Here is a 17,757-nt window from a genome sequence, read left to right on the forward strand (position 1 = left end):
ATTGCAAATATTTTTTCGCAAGGTTTTGCTTTTGCTTTTAGGACTCGAGTCTTATTAGCCTTCCTCGAGTAGAGTCATTCTGATGAGGGACTCGAGTTGGGTCGGGTCATTTGCCCTTAGGGACTCGAATCGAGTCGAGTCACAACAATTGTGACTCGAGTCGCACTCGAGTCGAGTCCATTGACTCGAGTCATTACAACTCTGCGTGCATTACATGTTTTAAAGGTTCGTTGTAATACTTACGTTCACACCTTTTCCAAAATAATCCTTTCCTTTCCAATGTGCTCAGTATGTAAAGCACAGACAGGCACCAGACTATTCCTTATTTGCAAAAATGATTTAATACCACGGTGAGGGAGTGGGTAGTGGTTGGAGCGTTCTGCTCGACATCCTGGAAACGAGGTTGCACTTTTCAAAAAGAATTAGCAAAGAAAGGATGTTATTATAGTTTTCACACATTTAAGAGGAAAAGCAAGGTGCACAAAATGTGTTCTCCAGAAGTGAAATTCATGTCAAGAACCCTTTGGCAGTTTTAGTATTATGTATATATCACTATACTCTTTATATAAGCGCGTACATCATTATACACGTTTTGTTTGACTTCTTTCTATTTTATTTCAATGATATGATCTTGAACTGGTTATTTGCTGATATTGATAGCTTATACATGTGTACTCTGTGCTGACGGTTCGAAATGTGTTTTCTCTTAATTGTTTAATGATTGAGTTGTGCATGTGTACGTGATTGTGACACGAACTATACGTTACAAAATGCAGTATTCAATAAAGCATAGTCCAATATTTTCGGTCAACTTTAAAGAAATTTCCTCCATCAGGATACCACCCAACCACCACGTGACTATAACATTACTGAACATATTTGCCTTAATTTACAAACGTTTTATAAACAGGCTTTGCCAACTGTTACAAACACAAGGGCGGACCCAGAACACAATTTTTTTTTTTTTGGGGAGGGGGCCCCAAAAAAATTTTGGTCCCCCAAAAGAGTGGTTCAAAAAAATTACGGCGTGGGTTCGGGGCCCGCTTAAGGGCCCCCCCCCCCAATTTTTTTGTGGATTCTAGATGCTCTGTGGTGCGATCTGAGGCAATTTCTGACCACTTTAACCAATGTTTTCTTTAGGAAAAGATAGTGGTGTACTCATTGTCTGCCTTTATTGTGATGTCACATAAAAAAAGAAGTGGTTTCGTTTTTTTTGTTTGGGGGGGGGGGCATGGCCCCCTTTGCCCCCCCCCGGATCCGCCCTTGTACAAACAATCTTTATTTTAATACAAATCAAAATAAAATAATTCAATACTTAAAAAAGTAATAAATTTGATACTTAAAAGTATGAAATTTAGTTTGTTTGCTTCTTTTCTAATTTCAATTTAATAGTTATTTTTTTTTGAGTCAATTTTCGGGTACAGACATATGCAAAATTAATACGCATGCACATCGATCGAAACAAAATCTGTGTTCCGAAGCCGTGGTCAAAAGTGCATGTTATAACCACGATATGGCATGATTGGCATTTTGGTCAATAAGTCAATTAATTTTGGTCAATTTTCTGGGGACAGACAGATAGACAGCACGACAGACAGACAGACAGAATTACGACCAACGGAATGGGGCGCCCCCAATGATGACACACTCTTCTTGTTTTCCCAGGTTTACCATCGTAACAACCTTCTGAACTTGAACAACCATTATTTATCTCTGAATAACGAGATTTATTCGTTTTTGGATGTAACATATATACAATGTGGCAATTCTAGGACTCGATTCTGGTCCTGGTAAATCACGACTAGAAGTGCGCCCTCACAAGGGTTGCGTTTGTCACATTATAGAGAAGGATTTGTTTTGGGTGGTTTTTCATCGATCAATCATGGACTGGAGGAATAAACAAATATTCCTTATTAGCATTATTTCGTCCGCCGCTGGAGGTGAAAATAGGTCCTAGCTCTATGGTGAAAACAAGGATCGAACCTCAACATAAATCATCGAAATGAGCTCCATACTGAGATATTCTATTTTTTTCAAATAGGGGTTCGCTAGTTAATGAAGTTTCATCAGTTCGTTTGATTGTTCCTTCCTCCATCGTTTTTTTCTCATGAAAATTAAATATAGGGCCTATAGGCTGATAAGAAGAAAATTAAACCTGAAAGTCTGGTACTGGAATAGTCAATCGTCACGTAAACGTTGGGAAACATTTACTACCCCCCCCCCCATCTTAATTGTTGGGTTCACCCCCGTGGAGATCTAGGATGGCTCACCGCGGTCATGTTAGTATTACAGGAGCCACCAAATCAACTTTAGGTGCTACGTACAGAGGGTGAAGTTTTGCGATCGAATTGGACACGTTCATGAACGTTAGCCTAATACTGTACACGAGAATTAATTGAAGACCACGATGATTTTGGTAAGTCTTGATGTTTCAATATGAGGCATAGATGGAATTGATTTTAGGAAGCACGTCCACGTGTTTCCTTGAAGAAGAAATTTTTCTGGTCTTGGTAAACTTTCAACGGTATAAAGAGTTTTAGGGAATACTTGAGCAGATACGTGCGCGTTTTTCCACTAACTCCTGGCTGCGTGGTGTAAAAAACAACACTGATTTGCAGTATATTTGTCTGATTTATTTGACACAAATTCTTCCTTGGAACCCCGTAGTGCGTCCTCTTTGTTGAGTTGGTTTCAAAATTTGAGTTGGTTTGATTCAGCGTGTATTTTTCGCATCTTATACCACGTCGTTTTGGTAATATCATTTTAATTATTCATTTGATAATGTCTCTGGATGTTCTACAGAACATTGTGTTTTATTATCACGACTTACAAGAAGATGGAATTGTCATTTGTTTTAACACAGGTACTTCGAGATTTATCGTTGTTTCCTTTTCATAAAAGTTGACTTCAAACACTACACTGTTTTAGTTTCATTGTTTGTATTTTTTCATGAATTCATGTGTTACATATGACATAAAATTTAAAAATTAGTGTTTGACATTAAAATTCAATGAAAGAAGTCTTTTTTGAGTTGTCGTCTAAACCGCGTGTGTTGTGTTGTGTTATTAATTCACCTTGATTTGTTCGCGTTTAACACACACTACATGTATTATTTGACAATAATTTCTCCCGATATTTCACAGAATTGTGTCACACCGTGACATCACACGCAATTGATGTGAAATTTAATATCCTAGTATTTCTAAAAATACCGTCTGGAAACCGAGTGCGTTGTTTTTGTGTCACGAAAGTTGACTTCACGCTAACATTGGTTTGGCCTAGTGGCGCTTCCGGCTTGATCAATTATATGTGAACAATTATATTTTTGAACAGTTATATGTTTGGAACGTTGATTTTTTTTTTTAGAAAATCACCCTCGAAAAAGGCCTTTGGAAAATTGTTACAAGCATCTCATTTTATGGAAACTGAGAAATCGCCTGACGTGAAGAGATATATCGTGCCAGAAATTGACCTCTGATCACTTCTGAAAATCTAAAATATGACTAGGCCCTAAAGTGGCACTTGGCGTACTTGTACAAAGATAAACATCTATAAAATATCTTTTTGACGGTCATTGGGTAAAAACGGAAACTTCAATAGGAGAGTAAAATGAGTTTTAGGATATTCCATTGTTGGAATAAACTTTTTTCTTCACACTCTGAATACAGGTTAAGTAAAAAAAAACCCGAAACGCAAACGGTAGGACCCATAGCACTTTCAAAAGCTAGCATATGAAAAACCAGTCATTAAGCTTTCTTTTAGTGCTCATTCAAATCACCAATGTGCTTTTCAAGTTACGGAATTTTGAACAAAAACAGTACCGTTTTAAATCAATATTATATCCACGGATCAAAAAAGTGGGTGTTCTTTCAGAAAAAAACGAAAACAATTTTCACAGACACCTGTAGACCGCGAATGGAATGATAATGTATACTCGTCTTGTTTTCCTGAGTTTACCATTATTTTCAACCTTCTGAACTTGAACAACGATTGTTTATCTCTGAATGACGAGATTTATCAGTTTCTGTCTCGTTATAATGTGACAGGTCTAGGACTCTGGGTCTGGTATATCTCAACTGCGCCTGTGCAAGGGTTGCGTTTCTCACATTAAAGGGACGGTCTTATTTTTGGTTGTTTACGATGAATCATGGATGAACATAAAATGCTGCTCACAGTAACATCACTTCGTCCGCCACTGGAGGTTACAGACATAGCACACTCAACATTAATCATCGCAGTGAGATCAATGCTGAGATATCATTTTCAAAGTAGGGGTTTACTGGATTGAACAAGAGTTCACGTGCATTTTCAACATGCAATGTTCATGTAATGTTCTTTCTCCCATCTCATATGTTCTTAAGACAATACGTGTAGGCTCATGAGAATTAAGTAAAACCACAAAACTCTTGTAAATGGAATATTCACCTGCTGTCGTAAAGTTTGAGAAACATTCCCCCCCCCTCCCCACTGAAGAGTGTATTTGCCCTATTTTGTTTGTTCTGTACTTTTTTAGGAAGACCTTGCATATGTTTTGCACTCATCGCCAAATTGGGGACCCTCGGGAATCGGGGAGCCTATTGTCCTCTATTGTTCAACGTCCCTTATGGAATGCAGAAACAAACTCACCCCGCCCCACTTATTGGGTTCACCTTGGAATAGAGAAAACAGGGGAAAAAATCAGAGAAAAAGTAAATCAAAAAAATGACAAAATGCTGTAATAAGTTTGATGTGTGTCTTAAAACACCTGGTAGAGTTGTGAGTATTTTCCTGTTTTGGGGATTTACAGTGTTTTTACCATAGAGCTTAGTATGAATATTAAATTTCTAGAGCGCTAACTCCCTGTACAAAGTGGCCTGCTGGGCGCATCCATGTTTAAACACAAACCTATGGAGAACTAGAAATTGTGTACCTTTTTGCATATCTGCGTTTGTATTCCATGCCAGTGCGTCATCGAAGCCAATACGCCGAAAACCGAAACACACGATCAGCAAAATGAGCGTGTTATTATTTTTGCTCTACGCAAACGTGTACGCGTCCTTCCGCTGCAGATGCTTTTTGCCGTGACGTTTTTTGAACCGTCACGACGCGCTTAAGTTATTTGTGTATCTTCTATACTTGCGCGTTGCATTTAGAGTACACATTTAAAATTCAATTTTGATTTTGAAACACGCACATACATTCAAAATGTCTGCGCCGCGCCTAGAGCGGCTTCAAAGCTTCCCCGCGCGCAAGAATGAGGAGTTAGCACTCTAATGATTTAATGTAGCTCTATGTGTTTTACAGAAATTTTGACCAAGAATTTCTGAGGCAAAGATCAGACCCAGGCCAACTCCCATAGGATTTGTATTGTTAGGTATATTATTTTTGTAATTTTATCAGAGTTGTAACGAGTCACTGATTTTTGTTACTCGAGTCGAGTCAAGTCATTTTAAAGAAGTGACTCGAGTCAAGTCGAGTCATTAGGTGAAGAAGGTCGAGTCGAGTCGAGTCGAGTCACAGAGTGTGGTAGAGTCGAGTCGAGTCACGTATTTAGCTCGAGTCAATTCGAGTCACAAATATTTGAACACTATACAATAAATACACAGAAAAAGTCATGTTTTGGCTTTTTACATTTTACATTCAGGCTACTACATGTGGCGACACCACATTAGACTCTTTATGTAAATAAAAAGGGGGTGCCAGCTGATTGCCATTCAACTAATGGGGACACTGATCAAACCACGTATGTACATTATTCGCGAACATTCTAACATGACGTGAACAAAAACCGGCACCGGCGTAAGTCATTGCAAATATTTTGTGCAAAGTTTTGCTTTTATTTTTGGAACTCGAGTCTTATTAGCCTTCCTCGAGTCGAGTCGAGTCATTTTGATGAGGGACTCGAGTCGAGTCGAGTCATTTTGATGAGGGACTCGAGTCGAGTCGAGTCATTTGCCCTAAGGGACTCGAGTCGAGTCGAGTCACCAAAACATGTGACTCGAGTCGGACTCGAGTCGAGTCATTGACTCAAGTCATTACAATTCTGAATTTTATTGTAAGTATACAGTTGCAGTTATCACAAGCCCATCAATCATCCTGTCTATAGGAGGTCCAGTCTTGGAGCCTGGAAAAGGGTGGTCACTCATCCTTTTTAGCTATATGCATGTACATGTAGCATCAGACTGTTAATGTTAAGTTGGGGGGGGGGGGTCGGCCAGGCAAACATCAGGGATCTCCAACTCGATTTTTTTCGCACGGGAACTGACCGAGTACAGAGTTATTTGGGCATGTATACTTTTGTGGCATGAACTTGTTTTTTTTTTTTTTAGCAAAAAGGGCCTCTATCCATCTATTTAGACACTATGAGAAGGGATTATGTTCACCAAAACGCCTTTTGATGAAGGGATTGTGTTAGACCGTAACACCCATGCACCATCATACCGAAATGTTCAGCACCGTGGTAGATTACAGTTCAAATTAAACGGTGGCGCCTCACGGGTTTAAAATGACCTTGCTTTATAGCATTGCAACGGGCGATAAAAAAACCCTGGCTATCGTACCTGCAGAAAACCTCTAAACTAAGTAAACCGCAGCAACCAACTTAGCCTAGCGGTGGCATCGGACTCATGCTGTGGTGTTTCAGAGGCAACAGTGGCGTGGATTCGAGCCTACCGGGCTGACACTTGTGCCCTTAAGCAAGGCACTTAACCATTATTGCTTCGTCCTTCGGATGGGACGTAAAGCCGTAGGTCCCGTGTGCAATGCACGTACAGAACTCAGTGAAACTTATCGCTAAGAGAAAGGGTTTGCCCCGGTGTTTTCTGGCCTCCTGTATGAACTCCCACGTGGAGTTTAGGAGAAGAACCAATCAAGAAACCAACCCAACCAAAAAGAGATGTCGAGTAGTTTTCTTACATTTAAGAGGAGTAGAAAGGTGCACAAAAAGTCTTCCTTTAAAATAACTGCGCATGTGGGTGACTGGTCTTAGATCAAGTCTAAGGTAACGATCTTGATGGCTAATAATTAAGATCCTGGCCAAATTTTGATGGTTACAAAACGATGATTCTTTGTAAAATGTTTGGTTTCCAGGTAAAACGTCAACTGCCTGTGCTTCTCGTGGCATCTCTGCTCCTAGCTGTTGAAAGTGCTGCTGAAGACGCGGCGAAGACCACGCAAGCCACCCCGCAGATACAACCGATAGAACCATGCAGCCCGCAGCCACAGAGCTGTAACACCTGCTGTCACGTGATCCCAGGTCCTCCTGGGCCACCAGGGATCCCAGGAGTCCCTGGGATTCCGGCTCAAGGAATCGCAGGTCTCAGGGGACAGAATGGGAAGCCTGGTGAGAGAGGAGAACCTGGAGCGAAGGGGGAGGCTGGGAAAGGTGAGGGACCGCCTGGACCGCCCGGTGCGAAAGGAGCTAAAGGAGAAACGGGGCGGGATGGGCTGGATGGGCTTCCCGGAGATTATGGTCCAGTTGGTCTTCCAGGAGAAAGCGGACTAAGAGGAGAAACCGGTCGCCGAGGTTTACCTGGTCCAAAGGGTGATAGAGGCGATGGGTTAGGACAGAAAGGGGAACCGGGATCCCCCGGACCTGCCGGTGGGGAGAAAGGGGCAAAGGGGGACCGTGGATATCCAGGAGTGAAGGGTGGACCTGGTTATACGGGACCGGCTGGTGAACGGGGCACCAGAGGTCGGCCGGGGCCTGTAGGTCCGCAGGGCCCCGGTGGGCCAGCAGGTCCTAAAGGGAACCCCGGTTTTCCTGGAGAATATGGCCCCAAGGGAGCGATGGGCTTACCAGGTCAGAAGGGGGAACAAGGAATGCCGGGGCCGAGAGGAGAGAAGGGACAAAAAGGAGATCCCTAGTTGCCCTATCGTATAAAGCTGGACCAAGCGGAAGCCTTTGGTTAAATGGGGTGCTCCTTAATTAAAGACAAAAGCTTTGTTTTATGAACTGCAACAGACACTAGTTTATTCTGATACAGATTGTCACAATACCACCATAATTGGTTCAAAGGAATCACACTCATGAAATTTGAAGGGAAACATCATGGGTAATTGCAATGAGGTACACCAAAGCATGTATGACGGACGTGGGACCATGCCAAAACTCATTTAAAGTAATATTGTGTACATTCACTTTAATGGTTTATGACGTATGACTTGTTTGAGGAACATATTTTGTGCAGCCTTAACAATCTTAAACGTATGAAACATAATTTGACATCCCTTTTTGTTTAATCCTGTTGAAAAGTACGCTTCTTTATAACGTTTTTACACATTCCTTGTTTTTCGGACAACTGAGGGCGCTGTTGCTGTGATGTCATTTCAGGAAGATACCGTTCAGTTTAGGGCCTTTCTGTTCAAATTGTGGACCCAAACATTATTTTGCGAATTGAAAATAATATGTGTGAGATAAGTTTGCTCGTTACTGCCATGTACTGATACAACGACGAATCAAAGAAAAGAACATATACGACAGCGAAATATCCAAACTTCTTGTAAATTTGGTGCTGAAATAGCTGTAACATGAAAGGGGTCTACCTGAAATGACATCACGCTTTTGCTGATGAATATAGAAATTGGCATCAGCATAATAAAGAAAAAAGCACCAATACACCCCTAAATTTTATAAATAGAATTAGGCCTAAATGGGACACAAAGATGGATTTTACAAGGACTACATTAAACAATTACTTTGCATATAGGCCCTTTTAACATGCCTGGTTCCAAACCAAAAATTAATGAGAAATATTTTAGCAAGAGCTTGAAATAAAATATGAAGTAAGCAAACTTGCAGCAATCATATTGTTCTCTTTTCGAACACAAATTACTATATTTACAGCAGTGTTTCGAAGGATAAAAGGGCTGCATGTAATGATTGGTTAAAATGCATGCCTTAAAAATGCGCGTTCGTGTCCCAGTTAATGTCACTTTCAAATTTTCTCTTTGCCATTTTAAAGAGCATTGTGGTGCCTTTTTAGTTTTTATGCCAATGCAAATTTGCTTATTCATGAGCAACAGTACATTTGCCAGAATTGTTGATATTTTGCAGTTGTAAATTTTCGTTTCTTTGGTTATTCCTTGCAGTTTCAGTACATAACACTAGGCCAATAAGCAAAGTTTTCTCCAAAGATGTTATTCAATATTATAACAAATATTGGGTTCGCAATTTGAACAGAGACCATGTAAATAGGCCTGAGACCTAATGACGTCACGCTTTGTTTACATGTGCGCTTTCCTATGTTGTAGACGGTCCCTACTTCGTCTGGCGTCCCGACTTCGCTCCCATAGGAAAGCGCATATTTAAACAAAGCCATTACGTCATTAGGTCTTAGGTCTATTGAACAGTGCTTACTTTATTAACCTCGTTTCAAATAGTAAGCCCTGGATAGGAAGTTCTTCCTGTATCCTGATTCGATACCGCAATTGGCTAGTAATGGATTTATATGCAGTACGTGCAGTACGTGTTTTCGCGATCATTCGTCCACGCCTTCTCGAAAATATTCATTTCCGTTCCAAGTTGTTGGAAACTGCATGTTGTCTCGTTAAGATCGTAAACGTTTAATGAAAATAAAATCGTGTTTACGTAACTCACGCCATGCTCGCACTGCGACGAATTGATTCTGTTTTTACCCCAGACATCGCATACAAAAAAGAACGCAAATGTAACGCACATGCAGACACCAGACTACTCGTCATTTGCATACTTGTTCAAAAGTCTTGCACATGCAAGTGATCCATACCAGGGCGAGAGAGCAGGTAGTAGTGGGCGCGTACTGCTCGGCACCCTGGGGACGAGGTTGATTGAACAGTGTCTTTCTGAAATAATATCACATTAAAAGCAGGGGCATGTTAAAATGTTTCAAGTGCACTCTTTTCCCTAAAAATTGACCAGAAAGTGATATTAAATAGTTTTCGTACATTTAAGAGGAATAGCAAGGTGCACGACGTAAGTTCCGAAGTAGAAATCATGACATAGTATTATGTATATTACTACTGCTTACAACAAACTTTTAAAAGTACAAGCGCTACATTATTATACTCGTATTGTTTTGACTTCTCATGCTTCATTTCAATGATATGAGTTTCAACTTTATTTGCTTACTTATAGCTTTCGATGTATACTGCGTGCTCTAAGCTTCAAATTATGTTTCATCCTGACGAATTTTCAATTTGTATCTTTCGACTTAACGAAAACATATTCTATATTCAGATTTGGAGCATCTGCAGCCCTCTAAAACTATCAAAATCGAACAGATGGTTTAATTTTGAAACAATTCAGTAACGAAACGTGGTCGGATCTTGTTTCGTTGGATGTCTCGCCCAAAGTGACTAACTTTTATATTTCTATCGAAATAGCTATTACAAACAACACAAGTCAAATTTTTTTAAGGTAAAACTAAAAAAACGCACTGGGAACTCATCTTTAACTAGAAAGCACTCAGACATGGGCGCCGCGAAGGAGGAGGGGCAAGGGGCGTTCCCGCCCCCCCCCCCCCTTGGACAAGCCAAAAAAAAAAATCACTCGGGAAAATGCTGGAAAATATAGGGATTTGGGGGAAAAAAGGTGCTTTGCCCTCCTCTGGAAAATAATCCTGGCGACGCCCATGCACTCATAGAGCGCAAACCTGCCTAGGCTAAACAATTCCCCGCCATTATTGTCAGTACATCCAAAAGAAATACTCTGATAAATGTAAAATTTCCTCGTATAAATCCTTAAAAAATCCTGGATCCAGACCCGGATCCGGATCACTTCCAAAATCTAATCCTATTTGTATTTGTAGTTGTACCAAGGACCACCCCTGAAAGATTTTTCAAACAAATCCGTACATAACTTTTTTTTGTTATCTTGTTAACAGACAAACCAACCAACACAATGAAAACATAACCTCCTCGGCGTAGGTGTACTGTTTTTCCTTTCTTTTGCGATGCTACTATTATTGCATGGCATAATATGCCATGCAACAATATTATTGTATGGGTATATACAATCATGTATATAATACTGTTTGTATGAAATAAAATAGAGGATTAATTTGCATGGCCATCCAAACAGTAGTGGTTTTGTTTTTACGTTTTGGACTTGCGAATTTAACAAACTGTTGGTATGTTTTGATTGTTTACTTTATCCATTTCAAAATCTGGTTGAGAGAAAACTACTAATGTCGCACTGTTCCTGACAAAAGTCAGGGGAAAAAAAGTTGTTTACTGCTGTGGCGGGGGACATTTTGTGGAATACGCATACTTATTTCAGCCATCAATAGTAGTCTGTCTCTCTTGGACGAGGAGTTCCCCTGAACTGTTCAATATTATTGTACGGTAAACGTCTTGTGTTTACACATTTTGTTCAGGTACAAACTAGCACCAGTACACACGTCACCTGAGCCCGACGGTCCGCAGCATGCGATGCACCCAAACAGCTCGATCGAGAGTCTAAATTGTGCCGGACCCCGAAATTCGTTCTCGCAAGAATATCACAAAAACGGCAAATTTGTAGCAATGATAGCCTGGACAGGAAGCTTTCTTTTCAATTTCGTTTAAAAACGCGTTTTGTAGCCCTATTTGGCGCTTTCCGGGACGCAGTTGCCTTTTAAATTCGTCTTTTACGCAAATGCAACTGTATAGTCCGTGGACGGAATGTGGCTCCCTCAAAAGTGTGTGTGTGTGGGGGGTGGGAACGATATTGTGTCCCCCACGTAAGGAAAAGCTTTTAAAAGGGAGGGTAGTTATGTGCAACTAATCCTATAGCAGGCTACGGCCTGATGTGAACTGCCCTATCGATTTTGTCTCTCCCTCTTTTTTTCTTCTCTTTTTGCGTCTCTCTACGTTTTTTCTGAATGAAAGTGGTAGCGTGCGCCCGCCACGCCCCCCCGGATCCGTCTCTGGTTGACCTCTGCATGACGATATATTGTGTGTGACCTGCTAATGTGCAATGTGAGTAGTACATGTGTAGATCTGGTAAATCTCCTACAGCTAATCTGTGTTGGTCCTGTTTCTTGCTCAGTCTTATAAGCAAGCGCGTAGTCCGTGCGTGAAACTTCAGTCTCAATGACAGGGACATTTCACATCATTTGAATGCCTTACTGTTACAATATCCCTGTTCATCTGTTGTAAACGATTCTTATTTACTTTAAATAAATGGTTCTTGTGACTGAATGGTGTTCTATAGGGTTGTAAGACAGTGTGTGTGGTGGTGGGTCATACCCAGGAAATACAGGTCCTGTTGTCCCCCCCTCCCCCATCTCACGCAGTGGCGTTTAAGTGGGAGGGGACACCGCTCAGAAGTTTTAGGCAGGCCAAAAATATTATTTTTATAATTAAAAAACCCCCCAAATATCAACTGAATGCTCCCTTCAGAAAAAGAGCCCCTCCCCAGTTGCCCTTGCAAAACAGGACCCCGTTACGCCACTGCCCCCCCCCCTCGCCCCACCCCTCCCCCATCCCCCCTGCGACTGCTCTATCGATCACCCTACTATGCCGTGCCACGGGTTGTGTGTGTTTTCTTCAAATATCACACGAAAGGCCTTGAAGAATGCCAGTTTAATGGTTGCCTTTCATCACGTATTGCGGGGGATCACTTTTCTGTTGGTATTATGAACAACAACTCCTCAATAACATTTAATGCATCCGCCGCAGGAGGTAAAAACCACCTCAACCCAAAAACATAAATCATCGAAATCATTTTTAAAAACTCTTGCCTTATTTTCAAATATTTTTTGGCTTTGCTTTGGATCTCGCACGAAAGGAACACACATGCCCATTGGGGATAACTTCCATTTTTTTTATTAAAGAAATCACATGTCAAGAAATGTAATTGCATTCACAGCAGGAGGTAGAAAACAACCTCAACCAAAAACATAAATCATAAAAATGACGTTAATACAAAGATATTTTCTATTTTCAAATAGGGGAGAATTTACCGATTGAAAAAAAAATTATATATTCATCAGTTCATTATCCTTCCGTTTCCCATCTTTAGTAAAGGACAATTGAAAAATAAAAGGATATAAAATATGTCACTCATTGCAATATTCAATCTTCGTCGTAAATTTGAGAAACATCTACTCCCCCCCCCTCATCTTATTGGGCTCACCTATCCGAATTTGAGAAGAAAACATTCCGATGGTACCATTAGACATTAATGTAGATGTTGCAGGAAGATAAAGGAGTCAGTTTTTGATTGGGGAGGTGTATGCACATCGGACAGAGATCGAGCTGAAAACGTTTGTGAACAAAATAACAATTCAAGATCAAGATGATTTTGGTAAGTTTTGATGTATGATGTTGTGGAGGAGTAGTCCTACCGTAAAACTTTGTCAAACTAATTTGTCCGAATGCGATTGTTTTCGACTATTGTTCCAACTTGCTTTTTTTGAAGACAAAAAATGAGCCATTTTGTGATTTGTTTTATGAACTGTTAAAATTACATAGGCTACATCAAGCCTGTGTATTCGCTTTAACTATTGGATACTGTCGCGCGCTCGTCGGGTATGCTAGACTCCCAAGACTAGGTTGTTGAACGCACCCTCAACCTACGTGTCGAATGACTGCGCTTGCCAAGATTCTAACTATTTTCCTGTCAAACCTCACGTCAGATATAGTCGCCAAGGCTAAAAACAAAAATTCAAAAACGGGCCAGGCCCCAGCCGGTTTCCGAAAGTGTCCAATATTTACAAAATGCATTTCGTTGGCATTCGGATACGCCGGCAATGGCTCGGTTATTTCCGGATGTAAAAGAGTTTTTCTTAACCAATAAAATACCTGTCATTCTTCTAAGTTTTGAGTTCAGTTTGACTTCTTTTTTTAAAGTTTTTTTTTACATCTAAAAAAATGTCATCGCAAGGCGTATATACCAGTGTTGTAGGTCTCGAGAATGGTCTCGGTCTCGGACTCGAGACCACTTTTTGCCGGTCTCAGTCTCGGTCTCGGTCTCGGGAGCTGTGGTCTCGGTCTTGGTCTCGGTCTCGGTCCCCTTTGGTCTCGACATTTTGACTGGTCTCGAGTCGAGACCAGCCAAAATGTCGACATTTGAGTCTCGCACATATGAAAGCAAAGTAAGTATATGCAATAAGGGCCAACCATTTTCGGGGATTGTATAGTTTATTCGCCCACCCCTGTGGGCGTTAACTTAAGTATTTTTTATTTTTAAAATAAATGAGGTGCTCCAAATTAGTGACATTTTCGACCCCAATCTTCTCTTTAATTTGGGATAGTATTTTGGAGAAGGAGTACATATTCCTACCTGATTTTCCAGCAATGAATTCATACACTCTTTACCTGATACTACTCACTGTTGCCATGAGAGTGTATGATAAGACTCCGTTTTCTGGCTGTTCATTTGAAGTACCCCATTATTCCTCAAAAAGCAAAATGCTGGTCAGAAAAAATAAAAATCCATATCTGGCTACCATCTCTCAACTTTTGGGTCTACATGTACAAGTCTATATTCCATGACGGAAATTAAAAAAAAAATCAATATTGTCTTGCTCCAATTTTTTTGAAATCAGGTTTACAAGGCGGCCCAACGTAAAATTAAAGTTGCATTTAAATATCCGTTAGTAATCATTGCTGAAACCAAGGGGTGGTTGTGGAGTTTAGGGTCCGAGTTCCTATAACAGATGAAACATCCACCTTTAACTTTTTACTTTTGTCAAGTTTCAACATTGCAAAAAATTAGTAAAACTTGTACTCCTAAGTTAGAGTTTCTTTATCAGATTTACTCTGTTTAGTAGTTAAAAAAATAATTAATTTTTTTTTTTAAAGTGGCAAAGATATATGAAAATCATCATCATATCAGGTTTTGCCCTTTAAATTAGGTTGTTTTCAATTTTTGTAATTGATTGTGACAATAACAAATTCTGTTGCCATGTTGTGATTTAAGGTATAAAGCAAACATGAAGAGCATGCGCATGACACAAGCAGGTACAAGTGATTCCTAGCTTTCAAATACTTCCTTCACATCCCCATTAGCATCATCATCTCAAGGACAGACTGTTTAGCCGTAATTAGTGTCTTGTTTTTATTTAGATTATTGTTATTTATTATCCGCGGTCTCGGTCTCAGTCTCGGTCTCGGACCATATCGGTCTCGGTCTCGGTCCGCCTTGAAGGGGCCGGTCTCGGTCTCGGTCTCGGTCTCGAAACTTCAGGTCTCGGTCTTGGTCTCGGTCTCGGACTATCCGGTCTCGACTACAACACTGGTATATACACATGTACATGTACGTAGTTGTGCGGTTGTGCCTTAGTGGCGGGCTTAAATAATTTGTGCACTATGTTCTATTTTGAATGTGACGATCACCATTTTTTCCACCCAAAACTTGGCAACGTCTCTGTCTCGGCTTCGCCTGATTTTTTAGGTCCCTGACTTTTGGTGGTTCTGGCTTAATACGAATCGATGTTTTGCTACAGGGGGCATCAAACTGCAAGCCCAAAAAGAGAGTCAAACAAACTGGCTGCAATATTAGGTGAATAGACGGAGACGAAGTCAAGTCATGGCCGTCGCCAGGATTTTTGCGGGGGGGGGGGGGGACAAAGCACATTTTCCCCAAAAATGTCCTAACTTTTTCAACATATTCTCAACATATCATTTTCCGAGCGTGGGTAGGGGAACATTTGCCCACCCCCCCCCCCATCAAATTAACAGCAATATGGCTTCGCACCTCTTTTTCATTTTTTTTCTTTTCCCTTCTTCCCCCGGGGGAGCGCCCCCTTGCCCCCCCCCCCCGCGAAGCCCATGAGCCAAGAATACCGCCCGTGTGGTCATGTTTAATTTAGCCGTGGTGGCTATATCTGACCTAATTATTAGATTTGTCAGAAATAGGTCCGGAAACCAGACTATAGAAATTAGCCGTCAGAGCAAAAACGTTCCCATCCAGTCTTTCCCCAAGACTAGGACTCGCTGCTGACTAACTCACAAAGATCCTGGACATGCATGAAGATCTTCATGAATCTTGATATAAAACGTTTTATTTCCAGGTAAAACTTCAATTGCCAGTGCTCATCGTGGCTACTCTGCTCCTCACTGGTGGCGATGCGAGTGAAGACACGGCAGAGGCAATACAAGATGCCACATCCATGACGACAACATTCACCCCTGACCCCATCCAACAGGGTTGTACCACCTGCTGTCACGTGATCGTGGGTGCCCCGGGCAAGCCAGGAATCCCAGGAGTCCCAGGAATTCCAGGTCAAGGTCTCAAGGGAGAGAGTGGACAGAATGGGGCGTCTGGTGAGAAGGGGGGGATTGGAGCAACAGGACCCGTCGGACTAGGGGAGAAAGGGGATCGAGGAGCTCCAGGGAAGTTTGGTCCTAAAGGGGTTGGCCTGCCGGGACAAAAAGGCGAAGTAGGTTCGAACGGCGAGCCTGGCTTGACGGGTCCGCAGGGGCCTGAAGGTCCGAAGGGGTCCCTCGGAGTCACAGGTCCTAAAGGCGATGTAGGACCTGATGGACAAAAAGGCGCACGCGGATTTTGGGGAATTTCAGGATCCAAAGGTCAGAAGGGGGAGCTTGGGGCAACTGGACCGACAGGACTGAAGGGGCAAAAAGGAGATTCCTATAAAAGTAGCAGCGTCAGCTCCAGCTCCAGCTCGCATTCGTTTAACGATTGGGGTGGCTTTGGTCACCACCGCTAGTATTGGAGGAACAATGGAAAGCTATAGTTTAGCAACCACGTTTTGGTTTTGTTTATAATTATACACGCAATCTATACTCTCTTAAAATAAGAATCCATTCTTTGCTTAGGATGCTACCGGACGCTTTCTTTTGTAAAAGAAGAAGAAAAAGGTACCTTTAAAACGTGTGTATTTTCACGTTTCCACTTAATATGAGGCACGTCGGGAGTATCATTTCCCAGAGAAATAACATTTTAAAACTTTTTTCATCCGTACGTGCAAACAATTGAATATTACCATATTGCTGACAATCTGGAACGCTTTGCATGATGGTTTCAATATTCGTGTTTTGTTTCAGACTCAACTGTTTCATTATTAGCTTTAACAATGTGTGATTTTCTTGTCATTGCTGATGTGTTTGCTTGTTTGGAAAGTAGTTTCTTTTACAAAGTTCCGTGTCAACAGCTTGTTTTGGGGTTTTTTTAGACTCAGAATCATCAATATTTTTATGATAGCGTATTACTAATCTTTTCAGAACTGGAAGTTTCGATAAAACCGTATAGTTAGTTGTGCATGAGAACGTGTCGATCATTGTATAATGTGTGTGGATGGTGTTCAGTTGAGAAAATGCAAACATTTGGGAGAATGCAAACTTTACAGTAGCGCTAGGTAACTCACGATTATCTTAAGATATCACGAGGTTTGGAAGCGTTTGTGGGGTACCTCGAGGGTAAAAGCTCGCGTTACCCGGTATGAATTTGTCATGATGATGTGGTGCTTATAATAGCGCTTCACACAAATTCCAAACTTAAAAAAGTACAATGTACGTGGTTTCACTTCATTGACTTCTGCATATCAGTGACTTTTGCATTAATGTGAAGTTAATATATACGTTAGGCCAAAAAAAAGGCTCCGGTTTCTGGTCTGCGCGCGCGTCGCATGCGCGTCGGCAATTTTTTATTTTTTCAATGTAAGATGATGTCTAAAAACCGCCACACCAGTCACTGGTTTGACTGGAATCCTGCTGCTGCACAATTTCAACGTTGAGTTAACGATCGAGTATAAGCTTTATGTGGCCTCTCTGGGCTCCCATATATTTTGCACCAAATTTAGTCGGGCACCATTTGCAGACGGTGTTGTAATTTTGCAATTGTGCGCCTGGAAG

General features: G+C 41.2%; 1 pseudogene; it reads left to right on the plus strand.

The window, feature by feature from the left end:
• Nucleotides 1-17,396, plus strand: part of LOC119740726 — a 28,825-nt pseudogene extending 11,429 nt beyond the window's left edge.
• Nucleotides 17,397-17,757: the final 361 nt, after the last annotated feature.

The sequence above is a fragment of the Patiria miniata genome, unplaced genomic scaffold (assembly GCF_015706575.1).
Source record: "Patiria miniata isolate m_02_andy unplaced genomic scaffold, ASM1570657v1 HiC_scaffold_10, whole genome shotgun sequence".
Taxonomy (NCBI): Eukaryota; Metazoa; Echinodermata; class Asteroidea; order Valvatida; family Asterinidae; genus Patiria; species Patiria miniata.